The sequence below is a fragment of the Urtica dioica genome, chromosome 3, assembly GCF_054948205.1.
Source record: "Urtica dioica subsp. dioica isolate 48M chromosome 3, U.dioica_male_clone48M_v1_H2, whole genome shotgun sequence".
NCBI classification, from domain to species: domain Eukaryota; kingdom Viridiplantae; phylum Streptophyta; class Magnoliopsida; order Rosales; family Urticaceae; genus Urtica; species Urtica dioica.
The window spans coordinates 18,818,333-18,832,481 of NC_142758.1; the positions used below are offsets into that span (position 1 = coordinate 18,818,333).

At 42.9% G+C, this 14,149-nt stretch overlaps 1 long non-coding RNA gene across 1 annotated transcript; it reads right to left on the reverse strand.

Moving 5' to 3' along the window:
- Positions 1-9,302: 9,302 nt before the first annotated feature.
- Positions 9,303-11,281, reverse strand: LOC149402461 (uncharacterized). The gene is made up of 3 exons (XR_016296207.1): positions 11,173-11,281; positions 10,712-10,805; positions 9,303-9,735 (listed from the first exon to the last, which is right to left on the reverse strand). It is a non-coding gene; the product is annotated as an uncharacterized LOC149402461 (long non-coding RNA).
- Positions 11,282-14,149: the final 2,868 nt, after the last annotated feature.

Below are 14,149 nucleotides of genomic sequence, written 5' to 3' on the forward strand. Positions count from 1 at the left end.
TAGTGTTGGGGATCGTGGGTTACAAACAACAAGTATAACCCTCCCACTTAGTTTTTGGAGTTGGTTCATCGACTCTTTTAAGTTCGGAAACAAATTTCCTAGTTAGAGAGCGACAGAGCGGACAACTAGAAGAGAATCCTAGATCGACATGTTCAGAGCAGTATTAGTGCATAAAGGCACAAGGTACATACTCGATCTTTTCCTATTTTCTATTTCGGGAAAGTGCGTGAGGGAAGTGTGAACTTCAACTCACTCGAACACTTGAAAGTTTGAGATTACACATCTTTTTATTTTTCGGCTTGTCTACAAGGAGACCTCCCACTCAAATTTTCAAGAGCATATAGATTTTGAACATATGTGATATAGATATAGTTTTGAAAACATTTTGAAAATTTATTTGATTTGGATGACAAAATATTTTCAAGTTTGAAAGTGAAAACGGTTTTTCAAAATTCAAACTAGTTTTGTAAAGATTCAATTTCAATTAAACTTTCAAAAAACAAAACATTTTAATCTTACACATCATGTTTATAATCATATGAAAAACATTTTTGCTCAAGAAAATTTTTTCATTAGAGTTCTATAACTCATGGTAGTGGGGTTTGAAAATCCGGATTCCAAAAAAAAACTGGAGTTTCAGACAGCCGCGCACCTCGGAGTAAAATCGCCATATCTGGCGGCTCCGACGTCCTTTTCAGCCGAAACCGGTGGCATTGGATAGAGGACAGACAGAGCTTTAATTTGATTCAAGAATCATCAAATTTTGATTTCTGAGCAGAGAGGTATGCCACTTTTAATGCGGGTTTACTCCAGCTCGAAGAAAAAGAAATAAATTAAAGCTTGGTCCTACTTAGGTGCGAAAAAGAATCAAGTGTAACAGAACGTTTTAAGATGTTGTTTAAATCTTTTATTTGTGTTTTATTAGCAGGGTAATAACATAGAATAAAAGAAATAACAACATGCATAAAACGATTCAAGTAAATAAACGAAACTAGCAAGACAATATAACTAGTCACAAAATTTTACTCGAAATTTCTCAAACCTTTAAAACACGTTTTTTAATATAAAAAATTAAAAACTTTTAGAACTGATTCTAATGTGTTTTAAAAACATCCCAAACTCATAGAAAATCAACATGCTTTTTAATTTGAAGGCAAGAGCAATAAATTAAAAAAAATCTAAGATTACAATTCTAACTTGTCACAAAATTAGTAAACTTTCGAAAACGATTTTCAAGCTCATAATTTTAAAAACATGTACATGCTAATATTTGACCATAGCTCTGATACCATTTTTTGGAATCGATCTAGGGTTTGAGAAAATAATTAACGCTTCGGTAAGCGGCGGAATTTTAAAAATTTTCTTTTACAAGTAAAACAGTTTTTACTAACCTAGACAAGTGCAAGTACATGTAATTAAAAACCAATATGAGCTAGAAGTTTACTAACCTTTCTTGAAGCTTGAACTTTGAAGAAGCTTGTAGAAAGTTTGCAACGCTCGTCTCCCCTCGCAGCACGTCTCTCTTTCTTTCCTCGGCACCTCGAGCAACCACGAAAGTTTCTATCACTAAATCACTCGAAAAGAAGGAATCAGTGAGTGAGCACTTTTAAACGCTACGACTTAAGAACGAGTCTCGAAGTCGCAGAGCTAAACACTAGGTCGAGTGAGGACCTAGGTGCCAAGACAAGAAAAATCGAAAATATAAACTAGAGAGAGAGAGGAAGGGGCGGCCAAGTCTAGAGAGAGAAGCTCTCAATCTCTAAAACTTTTGAATGAATCAATTGTGAGAAAAAGGGGCTCCTATTTATAGGAGAGGTCTCACCTTCTATAAGGTAGTTTCCTCTTCTATAGAATATCACATATTCATGAGCCAATTACCTCTTTTCCCACTTGAGATGCTCGGCCAAGGATGCCTTCTAGAAGGCTTGGATTTGTTTCCATTTTTGTTCCTTGCCTTGCCTTGTTCTCTCTTGGCCGATTACCCTAAAGCATCCTCATGCAAATTTGTTTCCTCTTTTTCTTTTGGCAAGTATCTTGATACATTTATGCACAAAATATTCTCTCTTGGTTGGGTATGTTGGGCGCCTATGTCCTTCTAGAATGGGCTTCTAGAAGCTTTTCCATTTGTTCATGACAACATGAAAAAGGCCCAATAAGAATTTTCAATAAAATTCTTATGAAATGAAATTAATTCACAAGGCCCAATGATCAAGTCATGGCCGAGTGAAACATGTCATAAAATGACCTTGTCAAAAATTTATTGACATTCATTTCATCCTTTGTCTCAAAAGACAAAAATACCCTTTTAACTATTTTCGTTCTTGTTTTGACTTAGCTTCCAGTTTAACTATTCCTATCGATGTGATTCGTGACAGTGACCTCATGGACCCAAATGAACAAAGCTTTAGCTAAACACTTGGACTCAAAAGTTCACAAACCTTTTCCAAGTTTAGCTTAATGCCAACTGACTCCACTAAAGAGCTGACACTGAAAATCTCTCGGTTCAAATGAATTTATTTTCTACTCAAGAATTCGACTTAATTATGATGAGCGGATCCACTGAATATTATCTATGTTTACCCTTCATGAATGTCATCAGCTAGTCGGGATTTACTAAATTACCATTTTACCCTTCTAGCTGTTATTTTCTCAACTCCTTTGTCGCTTGTGAATAAGTTAGAAACAATGTATTGACGAGGAGCTAACAAGTCACATTGTTTCATCCAAAAGAGTCAGGACTCAATTTGGACACTGGCCAGTTCATTTATTCACACTCCAAGGAACAAAGCATGAGGTGACATACATTGCATTTCAACAATCTTGTACATGAATTCCATATCTATGAGAACTTCACAAAGTTACTCATGACAGACTCACAACTTAGTACTTCACCAATAGGCCTTGTTCGGAATCACATAGTGAGTCCGAACTTTGACTTTCTCAAATGAGAATACTAAGGTGTGAAATGGCATGTCTCATTTCAGGATTAAGGTAAGCATGACGCAATTCATACATAGTGACTTCGAGACATAAGAGGTTAAATGGTTTGTTCTTATATTGTCTCTAGAAGTGCACTGGTCAATTCAGTAACTTCGGAAGATACCTAGAAGAACTATAGAGTCCCCAACTCTCAATGCCTCATAACCAGACATCATAGATTCTTCTAACAATCATACTGAGGTCAATAGTCCTTTGACCCTAAGATTGCGAATATATCGTTTTAAGCAAACTACGAAGAGTTTGTTCATGCAAATCTACATTTGTCTCTTCGTAAGTTGTTTAGTTTGTTTATGGACTAAAAGACTATGGTTTTATCATAAAGCTTCAGACAAGGAAGATTGAATGAACGTTTCAACTTTATTAATGAATGAATAGGCAATTACAAGCAAGAGTCTTCATGAGACTTTATTACATCAAATGTTCAAAATAAAGATTACAACTCTTCTTGTGGGCACCATTGACAACAAGGTATAGTCTTATTCCTTAAGACTTTCTCCTTGCGATCTAGGATTGCGACGGCTGATTCTTCATATCTGATGTCAGGAGAAATCTCAACCTCTTGATCTTGCAGTACATGTGAAGGATCAGACATGTATTTTCGCAACATCGATACGTGAAATACATCATGGAGGTTGGACATCGACGGTGGTAGAGCTAGGCGATATGCTGCCTTGCCCACTCGCTCCAGAATCTCGAAAGGTCCAACATACCTCGGGCAGAGCTTCCCTTTCTTCCCGAATCTCATGACACCATGCATCGGAGAAACTTTTAAAAAGACTTTCTCTCCTGCTTCGAATTCTAACGGTCTTCTCCGCTTGTCTGCATAGCTCTTTTGGCGACTCTGAGATGTTTTCATTCGGGCTCGAATCGTCTTGATTGCCTCTGTAGTCTGCTCTACCAATTCATGTCCGAACAGCTTGCTCTCGCCAGCTTCATCCCAATGAATTGGAGAGCGACACTTCCGTCCATAGAGGGCTTCATAAGGCGCCATTCCGATCGTCGCTTGATAGCTGTTGTTGTAGGAGAATTCGACCGAAGGGAGATAACGACTCCACGAGCCTGGAAAGTCTAAGACACATGCCCGAAGCATATCATCCAACACTTGTATCGTGCGTTCACTCTGACCATCTGTTTGGGGATGAAAAGCAGTACTGAACTTCAATCGTGTCCCTAAATTCTCCTGCAGACTCTTCCAAAATTTGGAAGTGAACCGAGTATCTCGGTCGGATACGATTGAATTAGGGATTCCATGGAGACGTACAATCTCCTTGATATATAATTCAGCAAGCTTATCCACCGTGTGAGTGGTTTTGATAGGTAGAAAGTGAGCTGATTTGGTTAATCTATCAACAATAACCCAGACAGAGTCATGACCAGCAGTGGTTTTTGGCAAACCTGACACGAAATCCATCGTTATCTGCTCCCATTTCCACTGCGGAACCTCTAGGGGTTGAAGCATTCCTGCTGGTTTCTGGTGTTCTGCCTTGATTTGTTGACAAGTTAAGCACCTTTGAACAAATGCAGCTACATCTTTCTTCATTCCTGGCCACCAATAGACCTTTTTCAGGTCCTGGTACATCTTAGTCACACCAGGATGCACGGAATACGGCGTTCCGTGAGCTTCCTCCATCAATTGTCTCTTGATTCCTTCGTCGGACGGTAAACAGACTCTCCCGTTACACCTTAGAACATCTTTCTCGTCCAGTGTAAACTTACCTTCAGCGTCATTCTGAGCATCAAACATCTTGCTGAGAAGATACTCATCTGCGTACTGACCGTCTTTGATCTGTTCCAGCAACATTGGTCGCACACTGAGCGCAGCTATCCTTCCCGTGATTAGTTGAAGCTCCAGCTGTTGAACATCCTTCTTCAGCTTGAGGGACGTCTCAACTAGACTTGCTAGTGAAACTACCGACTTACGACTGAGCGCATCAGCGACCTTATTAGCTTTACCAGGGTGATAGTGCAGCTCAAAGTCGTAGTCATTCAGAAGTTCCAACCAGCGTCCTTGTCGCATGTTCAGCTCTTTCTGGGTGAAGAGATACTTCAGCGTCTTATGGTCCGTATAAATGTCGCAATGAACTCCATACAAGTAGTGTCGCCATATTTTAAGCGCAAAAACAACTGCTGCGAGCTCCAGATCATGCGTAGGGTACCGGGTTTCATAATCCTTCAGCTGTCGCGAGGCATAAGCAATAACCTTACCATGCTGCATTAGAACCGCGCCTAATCCTTGCTTAGAGGCATCACAGTAGATCGCGAATCCGTCGGCTCCCTGAGGAATAGTGAGCACTGGAGCCGTGGTCAGACGATTCTTCAGCTCCTGGAAGCTTTCTTCACACTTCTCAGACCAGACAAACTTCTGTCCTTTACGGGTCAGTTGGGTTAACGGCATGGCCAATTTAGAAAATCCTTCCACGAACTTCCTGTAGTAGCCTGCAAGACCCAAGAAGCTTCTTATCTCGGTTACCGTCTTCGGCTGATTCCACTGCTTCACTGCTTCCACTTTGGTCGGATCTACCATGATTCCTGTGCTACTGACTACGTGACCAAGGAAAACAACGTGCTCCAGCCAAAATTCACACTTTGAGAACTTGGCGTACAGTTGCTTTTCTCGTAGTCTTGTCAGAGCCATCTCTAGATGTTGCGCGTGTTCTTCCTTGGTTTTCGAGTAAATCAGGATGTCATCAATAAACACGATGATGAACTTGTCCAAGAAATCCTCGAATACTCGATTCATCAAGTTCATAAACGCTGCAGGTGCATTGGTTAGTCCAAAAGACATAACTAGGAACTCGTAATGACCATAACGAGTCCTAAAAGCCGTCTTTGGAATGTCCTCGTCCCGAACCTTCAGCTGATGGTACCCTGATCGCAGATCAATCTTCGAAAACACAGTTGCTCCAGCAAGTTGGTCGAACAGATCATCAATGCGCCGCAACGGATACTTGTTCTTGATTGTCACCTGATTTAGGCCACGGTAATCGATACATAACCGTAACGAACCATCTGCCTTCTTGACGAACAAGACCGGCGCTCCCCATGGCGAATGGCTCGGTCTGATGAATCCCTTATCCAATAAGTCTTGGAGTTGCGTCTTAAGTTCCTTCAATTCCACCGGAGCCATCCGATACGGGGTCTTCGATATCGGTGCTGTTCCTGGAAGGAGTTCTACATTAAACTCGACTTCACGGTCAGGAGGTAGACCTGGAAGATCTTCTGGGAAAACATCCGGAAAGTTCCTCGCAACAGGAATATCTTGCGGTTGTGGCTTGGTCGCCTTCACAGTATCCACAACACTTGCGAGATATCAGGCACATCCCTGTTGCATCATCTTCAACGCTTTAAGTGCCGATATGACGGGAAATTCCAACTTCCGAGAGGAACCTTGGAACTGGAATGGTTCAAGCCCCGGTTCTTGGAACAAAACCGACTTCTTTCTACAATCAATGACTGCATAATGCTTACTTAACCAATCCATTCCAAGTATTACATCATAGTCAACCATTTCTAGTTCAATCAGGTCCGCTTCCAGGACCCGATCCTGAACTTGAATAGGCACATCTTTATACCAGTATAGTGACTGATATCTCTCTCCTGAGGGTGTAACCGTAACAAACGGATATGAGAAGGTCTCTTTGTTTCTACTCAACTGATCAGATCTTCTAGATGCAATGAAAGAATTCGTGGCTCCTGAATCTATCAATGCATATGCGGAGAAAGAGGCTACAGAAATCGGACCTGTAACGGCAGTAGAGGATCCTGCACGAACCTCATCCTCGTAGATAGAGTAGACTCGAGCATTAGCCTTTGGTTGTTCCTTTGGTGCAGGGGCCTTTCTTTCTGAACTCTGGCAGACTTTCGACAAATGACCTTCTTTTCCACACCGGAAACATGTCAACGTGCGAGCAAAGCAGTCGCCATCATGCACTTCGCCACATCTCCGGCACTGGGACGATGGCTGGTTCCCGAAGTTTCTGGGCTTCTTGTTGGACGGCCCTGGGCGTCTATTGTCTGCCTTATTCTTCTTCTGGTTCACGGACTGCGAGCGGTTATTAGAACTCGCCTGAGATCGGTTATTTGATCCTTGTTGAAACCTATTGCCAGACCTCTGCTGCTGCCGATTCTCCCATCGCGATAGAGATCGGGTTCTTCCTTGTGAATTACCTTGCCCCGTTCTAGCAGGTTCAGAAGACGGTGCTGCAACCGGCTTTGACTCAGGAATTCGTTCACTTTCACGCCAACCTGCAATGCGTAACGCTCTCTGCACAGCGTTGGCATAAGTACGGGGTCCGGTGTCGCCACTATCCACTTGGCTCACAATTTCCACGTTTAGACCGTGCATATATTTCATCTTGCGAGCTTGATCAGTGGGAACCAAGGAAGGAGCAAACCTGGCCAACGTATCGAACTTCGCCGTATATTCGGAAACAGACAGGGTGCCTTGTCGCAAGTTCATAAACTCGCGTACCTTGTTCGATAGGTTAGCCTCGCTTAGATACTTTCCGTGAAACAAGTTGAGGAAGTGAATCCACGTCATCGTGTGGATGTCCTCATATGACGCTACGACCTCCCACCAACCTCTCGCCTCGTCTTCCAGCTGGTGCACGGCACACGCTACCCTCTCCTGATCTGACAGCTGCATATAGTTGCAAATCTGCTGAATCCTCTTGATCCAGTTCTCGGCTGTCGCGGGGTCAACGTTACCGCCAAACTGTGGAGGCTTCTGCTTCCGAAATCTTTCATACACCGGTTCGCCTACCGGGGGAACGACATCAGGAATCCGGAAGTTCAGCTCTTCCTGGGGAACCACGCGTGCCTGCGGTGGATGTTCACGTCGTTCATCTTGAGCAGGGAGCTCCGGGTTTGGTGGAGGTGGCGTATTCAATCTCGTCAGAAGTTCAGTGATCGTGCGATTTTGGGCTTCAAGTTGCTGCGCAACTATCTGATCTCGTTGTGCTGCGCTGGCAGCCTGTCTCTCCAAGGCGTGTCGCATTTCTGCGAGATCTGCCGTCGTAGCATTTCCGGCATGAGACGGTTCTTGTCCGGACATATTTTTTCAGTTCTACACATGAGAACAAACAAGGTTACTCATATATCCATACCGAAATGCGAGAGACATAAACAACACATGATCAAACTGAAACTGAAACGAGATTTTATATATACAACCATATATACATGTCAAAAGATACAACAAGCTTTTCAACATCAAGTTCACACGTACACATGCTAGACAAAAGAACTACAGGTAGACTAGCTCTCACAAGGCTTAGTCTACTAGATCAAAAAACATGTACAACAACTATCAACCTCCTGAAACTAACCTCTCAAAAAACTAACCACCACTATCTACAACGAGCCTAAACACACCCTTACATAAGAGGATAATCCTCAACGGGATCCTCATCCTCATCATCATCCACCTCGCTCTCCTCGTCGTCAGAGATCACAATAACAAGAGGAGCTGCAGGTGGCTGTGCGGGTGGTGGCGGTGGCGGTGGCGCGTGCGGCGGCGATGCTGGTGGTGCCGGCGCCTGAGGTGGCTGGGCTGGTGGTACTGGCGCATACGCTGGGTGCGGGGCAGGCTCGTAGCCTGGAGGAATCCAACATCCTGCCTGGGACTGAATCATAAACGCCAAACGCGCTCTGAGAACTCCCATGGACGGGCAGCAACACAACAGCATCGGATACCTGTACTCGGGTCGTAACCCCTGGTGAAAAATGAACTGCTGTCGGCGATCGTCCAGAGCAAAGGGACAAGATGTCACGATCTCCTCCTCAAATCGATCCTCGTACTGAGCGATCGACTCGAACTCGAGCTGAAAGAAACCATGAGCAAACTCGTTCCACTCATCCGTTCGCCCCTGGGCTGAAAAAGTGGCCCCCATAATGGCCTGGAACATGCCCCACGATCGATACAAACTACCCAGCGCCACATGCCGGGTCCAGCGGGTCAGGGCTGGTCCATGCAAGAGCGTCGTGGCAATACTAGTACGGAAAATCTCAGGGATAGCAAGGGCGTCCATCCACTCGATGGTGGTACCAATCCATCGCACCCACGTAAGTGTACCCCTCATCCCGCTGAAAGTCGGAGCGGTAGGAGGAACAGATGCAAGAGCCTCCGGGTAGGATAGTATCGTCACTTGAGCCATTCCACCTGCCAAAACGACAGGCCAACGGTAAGAACAAGTTCCAACACTTTCCCATAACCAGAACATGTATCTCAGGTCTACAGAAACGGCTAAACCTGGGCTCTGATACCACAAAATCTGTCACGACCCGCGAGCGTCATCACCTCGCCCGCAAGCCGCGACTCGACGGAACCAACATCACGTAGCGGGAGCATATCATATATGAATAATATAATGTAAACAAAACATTTAAAGTAAATACATAATTTACAAAACATATAATATACGAAATACGATATTATTAAAAGTGCGGAAACGTTTACAACAAAAGTGGTTATCGAAATTCTCGGGAAATTTTTCGTTTTTTCTTTCAGAACTAGAAGTCGTATATCGACCCTCATATATATACATATATGTACATAGAAGCTCCCGACTTCACATATATACACGGGATATTATTTAAGGAAGAGTCGATATTATTCAAAACATTATATATATAGAGGTCTACTTCCCGAGCCAGAACCCATAGCCCGTAGGTCAAGAGATACGCGTTCCGTCTCAGTTTCCTTCTCGGTCGTCTACATTGCCGCCTTGCCCTTATCTACATTACCAAGAGACATAAAACTATGAGTCGAATGACTCAGCAAGCGGGAGTCTAGCCTATGAAAGAAAAGCAGCTAATGCAAAGCATGTGACGTGCGAACAAGCAAACAAGAATGCAGGATGCAGCTATCACCTAAAAGTGACTAATGAGCGCGCATCCTAGAATACTAGCCGTCCCGCAAGGTTATACACTCCTCACTGCTATAACCTCCGGTCCGACTAGAGACCAGTTTTCAACTTCGAGCAGCAGTCGTCAACTGATCTAAGTTTTAACACATGTTTGGGATCCACTAGTGGTACTTCCTTCATCATGACGTCAGCGCCACTGGTCTCTGGCATAGTGAGCTCGCGAACCGCGACCACCACCCACTACGCCCCGGTGTGCTCAAGGCAGCTTCCGGTGAGTCTTCCAGCAAGCAATGAGCTCGCGATGCGCGACCTTCACCCATTGCTTCGAGTACTCGGCGCACGGACCGGCATGGCCCGCCAAGCACAAGTCAGGGACTTGTGAGTACCACCGACACGAGTTTAAAGTTTGGGTACACTGCAGCTAGCAGCGTACACGTTAAACTTATATACGAAAGAGCGTGACGGGATAAACCCCGAAAGAAATTATTGTTTCCCTTTGAAGCTCGTTTAGTGTTTTAGGTTGAAAGCTCGAAATGTGACTTCCGAACTCTCTACTCTCGATTGAATTGAGAGTCTATCGCTCTTCCGTCCTCTCGATTCTAACCTATCTCTTAGAGTTAGAAGAGAAGTCTAACCACACACAAAGCAAACAAGGCTGGTTCAAGTTAGCGTTTGAACCTAACGGGCGAACCCGAGCTAAGTTTTCAAGCAAGAGTGGCCGAAGCCTTAACTTTCGAGTTTATTCATTTTTAGGCTTTTACCTACTCTTGTTTACTAGCAAGCAAATGCACAAACAAACAGGGTTATACCCTTGGTAAGTAGTTGACTTATGTCTCCACACTTACCCGGAATTGTTCGACAGAAAGCTTGACGATTCCCGAAGATGTCTTGCTTCACACGTTCTTCGAGACACTTGGCACTTGTCGAACGTCGAGAGAACTAGCATCCGGAGTTGAACATCTGTTAGTTATTGGATTCGAGTTTACTTAAAGATAATAGGGTTCGTTGTCGGGATTAGAGTCGGTTCGGAATTCGAGAATTTAATTTATTATTCCCCGGTTTTTCGGAGGTTTATTCAAGACTCGCGTATCCTCCTATCGAGAGTGATACGAGATAATGTTCAACGAATAATCACGAGTCTTAAATAAATTAAATAATCCGAAATTAAAAATAACCGAGAATTCCAAACGAATAATTAAATTAAATTCATAAGCATCGTTAAATAAATAATTTATAAATTATTTATTTGAATTCTGAAAGTACATATCTAAGAGTATTTAAACGCTATAAGCGATTTAAAACTCACGAGTTAATCGAGCTTTATTTCGATAACTCTATCACTTGATATCTTCAGAAACTGATCTCGTCGCTCTTGACTCGTCTGGTTCCCGTTCGTCCGTCAAGATCTGTAATACAAACCTGGAATCCAACGACGAGTTAATATCTTAAATTCCAAACCCTTATCAGTTTCACAATCCAAATCCCGATTCCAAAAATCCCGAACCCAACACCAATTTAAGTACACTTAATCCGAAATCCAATTATCCGGAAACGTTCTAATACCAAACGACCACAAATGAATCACCTAGCCAACCAAACAATCGGCCAAACAACATACTCAGCCAAAACAACCACTCAAACCAACATATAGGTTCTCAGATTCAACATCACAGCCTCAGCTAAAACAAATCAACACAAACATCAGAAACCTAACAAAACACACACGGCCAAGACAAGTGAAAACACTGAAACTACGTCCAAACTTCAAATCATCACCGAACAGCCATTATCAAACAAAACCCAAGTCTGAAACAAGTTCATAAACGTCTCAGAAACATCAACCAAAACGCAGAAATCAAAAACCCCAACTCAAACCCTAGTTCATCACATTTTCGGCCAAATTCATACCAAACCAAGGAAATACGAAATCAATTCTTAAATTCGAGCCATAAACATCAACAACCGAGTTCAAACATCGATTAAAATCAAGCAATTTCACTGAATTCAATCCGGATCCAAAATCCCCAATTTTTGAATCTAAGAACCCTAGCTTTGAATCCAAACCAAGGAGAAGAAATCTCACCTCAACCCACGGGTTCTAGCTTTCTCGGAGGGTCCTCTCTTCTTTCCCGGTGCTTTTCCTTGCTCCGGCGTCACGGCGGTCCTCGGCGACGTTGTTCTTCCTCGGCCCGAAGCGCGCGCGATGGCTTGGCGAGGGTGATGGCGCACGAAGGAAAAAGGAGGGAGAAGAGTAAGAGAGGATGGCGGTGATGATGGGCTCGGTGACGAGAGTTCTATTGTTTGTTTTTTTTTTCCTGTGTGCTTCGTTCGGCCGAGAGACGCAAGGGAGAAGAAGAAGAAGAGATAGAGGAGAGAGAGAGAAATCGAGAATGAGAAAAATGAGAGAGTGGGGTGGTGAGGTGGCAGCGAAAGAGAGAAGGAGAGTGGAATAAGTGGCTAGGTGGCACACTCTCGCCACGCCACATGTACCCAAGCGGTCCACTTAAAAATTGCCACGCTTCTCTTAAAAAGACCCCCTCTTCCTCGTTTTCTTTCAATCTCGTCCTTCAAAATGTTGCACATAGGTCCTTTTAAAATAAAACCTCACAATCTTGTCCTTAATTAATTAAAAATAATCTTGAAAAATAACCGAGAAAATTATTATTATTTCCCGTTATCTTGAATATATTTAAGGGATTCCGGAATTTATTTTTACTCTTGAGATTTTTAAATCTCCGAGTATGTTTCGAATAATAATATTGGATTACTCGAATATTCTCATTCCGAAATTTCATCAACCTTAAATATTATCATTTTCCAAGATATTTAAAATTTAAGGACGTCTCATATGCAACAAGAATTTGAATTAAAACTCGTCCATTTTATTCAAATTCACAAGTAGAGCGTTTACAAAAGTTTATACATTACAGTACCTCTCCTTAAGTCCTCTTTTTCTTAGTGAGACCATCGGCGGTGTGAAGCTCCTTCATAAGCTCGGTAACGGTGTACTCTAGCTTGTTCATGGAGTAGTTCAGCATGAAGGTATCAAAAGACTCGGAGAGAAATTTCAAGATCATATCTATTTCGGTCTCCCCATTAGTCTCAGATTCAAGGATCTCCATTTCGTTTAGATAACTAATGATCAGCATCATATGGTCTCTAACGGGAGTTCCAGCCTTCATACGACAGTTCATAAACTGTCGGACCGCTTGTTGCCTTGCTTGACGCCCTTGCCCTCCAAACATCTCATGGAGATTGTAGAGCATGTCGGCAGCAGTCTCGATATTACGATGTTGTTATTGCAACACATTGTTCATTGATGCCAGGATATAGCACCTCGCAATCTCATCGGATCAGAGCCAAGCCGTCAAGGCGTCTTTTTCCGTGTCGAATCATCATTCGTTTGAGGACAGGGGGTGGTGAGTATCCATTTGTGATTGTCCACGGTAAGGACTATGTCGAGGTTACGTTTCCAGTCGACGTAATTTTCCCCTTCGAGTTTGTACAAGGAAAGGATGGTTGAGAGAGGGTTGAGAGACATTATACTGAAAAGTTGAAACAAGTTTATGATTAGTCTTTTGGTTTAGGATTTAAGTTTGCTTAAGTTTTTAGGATGGCCAAGTCAGGAAAAATCCAAAGGTGTTATGAACGAAATGACACTTTATTCCTTCGAGGGAAGGCCGCAACGAGTCTCCTTTCATAAGTGAATGACTCATCATTAATGCATAGCCAAGATGTCAATACATCATATTTGTCTAGCCACCTTATAAAAAAGTTTGATCACTCACATCCTTTAGCCAGGCCTCGAGGGAGGATTACTAGGGATGGAGTTTAAATGTGTAACCAACCACTTAGTCCAAAAGATCGACTTTGAAAAACAATCCACCGAGGGGAAACCTTGTCTCATTGTCTCATTCTTGGACGTAGCTCATTGAGCAATGATTAAAGCAAAGCACCGTTGAGTAATCTCATTTAAGAGAGGGCCACGAGGGTAACTCTTAGTCTGACGACAATTACACTTTTTATTAGTGTTGGGGATCATGGGTCGTAAACAACAAGTATAACCCTCTCACTTAGTTTTTAGAGATGGTACATCATCTCTAATACATTTCGGAAACATGCTTTCCTAGTGCTTAGAGAGATAGAGTGGAAGTCAAGATAGAAATCTTAGATCTTCATGTTCAAGGAAGAGCAGTGTTAGTGCATAAAGGCACAAGGTACATACTCAGACATTTTCCTATTTTCTATTCAGGAAAGTGCATGAGGAAAGTGTGAACTTCAAC